Source organism: Aplysia californica, unplaced genomic scaffold, assembly GCF_000002075.1.
Source record: "Aplysia californica isolate F4 #8 unplaced genomic scaffold, AplCal3.0 scaffold00532, whole genome shotgun sequence".
Lineage (NCBI taxonomy): Eukaryota > Metazoa > Mollusca > Gastropoda > Aplysiida > Aplysiidae > Aplysia > Aplysia californica.
This window is the reverse complement of record NW_004797802.1, coordinates 356,214-360,653: the sequence shown is the minus strand read 5'-3', so window position 1 is coordinate 360,653 and position 4,440 is coordinate 356,214.

Below are 4,440 nucleotides of genomic sequence, written 5' to 3'. Positions count from 1 at the left end.
ACAGACACACACACACACACACACACACACACACACACACACACACGCACGAACGCACACGCACTAACACACACACACACACACACACAAACACACACACACACACACACATGCGCTCTCACAAACACGTACACGCAAATACACAGACACGCACACATACATTCGCTCAATGGCACACTGGTACTGGTACAGCTTTTCTGTGACAACCAATATTTTATGAAATTCGAAATCTGATCCAGGAACCACCCCACCCGCCTTCAATTTTACGCCCATACGCCCCTAGCAACACAAAAACGTTTAGCTGAGATAAAAGTCAAGGTATAAGCGACAGGTGAAGATGTTAGAAGGAAACACGACTCGTAGTGTGAAATAAATGTCATATGTAACCTAGCTAGTTAGTGAAAATCTTGTCAGTTTGTTAGCGTTTGAGCACTTAATCGGCTGCTTGCACTGTATATGCTCACCGGGAAGTCGAAAATACATGTATTTCTAAGTGTTTTAAGTATGCTGGGGTAGTAATTATTAATGTATAGAACATAATAAAGCGCCCAGAGTTTGCTGTTGAGTGGATCATCATCTTCGTCCAGTTCTAGATCTGTGACAGACATCGGCAATCATTGATCTCCTTTCATTCCTTTGCTCGGATGCTCTTAAAAAAAGCTACGTTTCCCTGATCTTTCCCTGTTACCCATATTGTTTAGGTTCCCTAAGTAGGTTGCTCTGGGCCTACCTCTGCCTCGTTTGCCTTCAAATTGCTAGTGAGAGCTAAATGTTCAAGACCCTTATGTCTATTCAGGTCTCCCAAAAACTGCATTTGTCGTTTCCTGATTGTTTTTAACAGTGAGCGTTCCACGTGGGCTTCATTAAGCACTACCTCATTTGATTTCTTTTCCTTCCACGATTTTCTTTGCAGTCTCCAAATACGGGGTGCCCACTACGATCGCCCGACACGAACGCTCAAAAACAAACGTGTTTGTTTTCAGTTTCAGGCGATCGAGTCGGGCGATCGGCCCGATCCAGCTGTAGTGGGCACCCCGAAAAAGAAACCACATTTCTGTTGTTGAGTGGATAGTTGGGGGTTTTTTGTGTGTGTGTTTAATAAAAACATTTTCAGCGCTCACAACTGCATAAGGTCATATAAGCCCGCGGGACACATTTGGTAGGAAATTTGTTACTTTTGCCAGGGTGGCGGTTGGAGCCTACTCTTATCGATTTTGTACCACCAAGGGATCTTTAACGTGCGCAACTTGCACTCGGGACCTCCGAGATTTTTCGTCCTTGTCTGAGGCTAGGTGTAAATCTCTCCTACCATAGGATCAAGGGTGTGGCTGAAAGACAGCAGTAAGAAGGAGCCAAGGGGTAGCAGTAGAAAAGCTGCAGAAAGAGTCAGTAGCCCAGAGGAGAGGGTAAAGGATATGAGGGGGTTAGGGACAGAAAGTGGAGACGAAAGCAGGCGACAGAACATTGTCAGAGAGCAAGAAAGGATGTAAAAGGAGAATATTTTAGAGAAGAAAATTTTCCGTCGTTATTCGGATTCGAACCCGTGATCTATTGAATGAGAGGCGAACACCTTAATCTCCAGACCACGAGAGTCCCATGAGCTGATACATGATCAGTACAAATGCTATTTATTACTATTAATAGTAATATTACCAAGCTCTACATACATTTTCTTCTTCTTCTTCTTCTTCTTCTTCTTCTTCTTCTTCTTCTTCTTCTTCTGTAAGTTTTCAACGAGAACACGGTGGGTTTTTTTTTCGATTATATGTATTATAGAAAAAAGAAACTATTTTTCTGTTTTTCCAGCGGTAGACACATTGATCTTTTAACACACCCAGAGATAATAACACACGAACATCTCCACAGGTATGCTCATTATACAGCTTTCTGCTTGTCAAAAAAGTTTGACAGAAACGCTGAGACTTCATTCGGCTTTGAAACTCTTTGTTGTTTCATTTTTTTTTAAACCTGTAATGTCAAATGGCTCGATGGCATGATTGCTTACTCCCAACAAGTAACATTGTGTGCACACTCTTTAATCAATATTTGTGCTTTTCAAGTCACGGAGTTCCTATTAGCACCAACAGTTCAGCATTGAAGCTGTCTCCCTCTCGGTTTTTTGTTTTGAATCCACAAGTTTCGGTGTGTTTTTTTCTTTTTTCTGTGCGATTCTGTTTCTCAGTGGGAGAGATTGTAACCAGCACCGTGAATAAGGGCTGAACCAAGGCTTTCGCGAATTTTACAAATCTTGTAAACGCTTTTTACTTTAATTTTGTTTATTTACACCTATGACGTTTGTGCAAAATGTGCTCACTTTCAAGCACAATTTCTTAGACTTAGCGTGAGTCACGGAGCACGGTCAGTTGGCCCACATGATGCTTTTTTCACGTTTTTGTGGATAACAATGTTGCTTGTTTATCTCATCCAGGTAAATTACGAAACTAAATAGGTGGACATCCTCCTCTTGTTTCTGTTCTGTGGGACATGGACTTGCCTCCAAAATAACCGAACCATTAAAAAATTTCACCCATGGAGAGTGCATATCGTTTTAAATCCCCCAAATGTGCAATTTTCACAAAAATTATCAGCTTTCAGATTACGAATTGTCCAATACATGTACTGTGCTGGCTGTAGTTTCCCTAAAAATTCCAAGCAACAATTTGGAGAGATCTCGATTTATCAAGTCTCGTTACAAAGACACCCAGTTCCCCGCTCCCTTTCCCTTTATCGTCATACCCATAAGTGGTTACTTGAATATAAACACTTTAGTTTGCATTGAATAGCATTTAAATATCTTCAACCATAAAACTGATTTTCTTTTTACGTAATTTCATAGTAGAACCCCCCAGGTGATAGATGAGTAGCTCTTTTGACTTTTGAGAACATTTTCTTTGCCTAGGTGGTTGTTGGGTGCTCTGGTGTGGTTTGCTCCTTCTTTCCTATCGAAAAACTTTCTTCTTTATCCCCCCTCTTCCTATTTTGTGATCGTTACTCTCTAGAAATACCTCTAATCTTCGGCACTTATATGACCTTATTGTCTTGCAAGTGTCGAAAAAACTTACTAAAACTAAAAACTAAACTTTCTTTTGTTATTTTTGCCCATTCAAGATCGCACAAACAAAAGACGTTTACTTGGAACAGTTTTTCTTTCTCGTAAAGAAGTGCATATTTCCAAATTGGGATGACTATTCAACTGCTTTTTCTAATTCACTCTTCCTTTATCACGTGTGATGCTACAAGTTGCAGGGGGGGGCTACGCGTTGCTGGCGAAGAAAATCAAAAGGAGCTAAAAGACAGAAACCAAAACATTTGCAAACATTTGGATTCTTCGAGTGAAGTGAAAGTTTAAGAAAAAGTCTTCATATCAATTCTTCACACACCTTCAGAGAAGAAGAAAATGGTGTTGCTCCATCGAAGAACGCCGATCAGATCCCAAAGAGAGAGTCGGCGTGATGCCTGGTTACGTTGGAATCGGGTACAGTAATTCCGTTGTTGTCACCGTGTCAAGGGCGGTTGGCGGGTGTTCTGGTGTAGTCAGTTCACTCGACAGATCCTGTTCCGTGTTGATGTTGTTTGTTTGTTTGCTTTTTTCCTTCATCAATTGTTTGCGATAAAATGAATGTTATCACGCTGACTTAGTGTCGATAACAATCTGAAAGCCCCACCCTCTTGTTCTTGTTCTTGTTCTTGTCTCAGCCTTGTTGTTGTTGCTGCGGCTGCTGTTGTTGTTGTTGTTTTTGTTGTTGTTGTTACAGTTGTTGTTATTGTTGTTTTTCTTGTTTTTGTTCTTTTTTTTGTTTGTGTGTTTGTTCTTGTCTCAGCCTTGTTGTTGTTGTTGTTGTTGTTGTTGTTGTTGTTGTTGTTGTTATTTTTGTTCTTGTTCTTTTTCTTGTTCTTGTTCGTGTTCTTCTTCTTCTCTGTCTCTCTCTCTGTCTGTCTCTCTCTCTCCGTCTCTCTCTCTCTCTTTTGCTCTCCCTCTGTCTCCACATTTTTTTTTCTTTTTTAAACTTTTCTCCCTCCTTTTCTCCCCCCCTATCTATCTCAGTCTGTCTGCCTCTGCTTCTCTAACCACCTCTTCTCTTTCTATGTCTTTCTGTGCCCTCTCCTCCCATTTTCTTTCTTTTTTTTCTTCGTCCCATCTTCTCCAACTCTGTTCTTCCTCGCTCCTTGCCTCTCCCACTACACATGATTACATGTATTCTATCTGACTCACCTCCTCCCCCCTTCTCTCTCTCTCTCTCTCTCTCTCTCTCTTTCTCTCTCTCTTCTCTCTCTCTTTCTCTCTCTCTCTCTATCCCTCTCTTTCTCTCTCTCTTTCTATCTCTCTCTCTTGTCTCTCTCTTTCTCTCTATCCCTCTTTCTCTCTCTCTTTCTCTCTCTCCCCTTCTCTCTCTTTCTCTCTATCCCCCCTCTCTTTCTCCCTCTCTCTCTCTTTCTCTC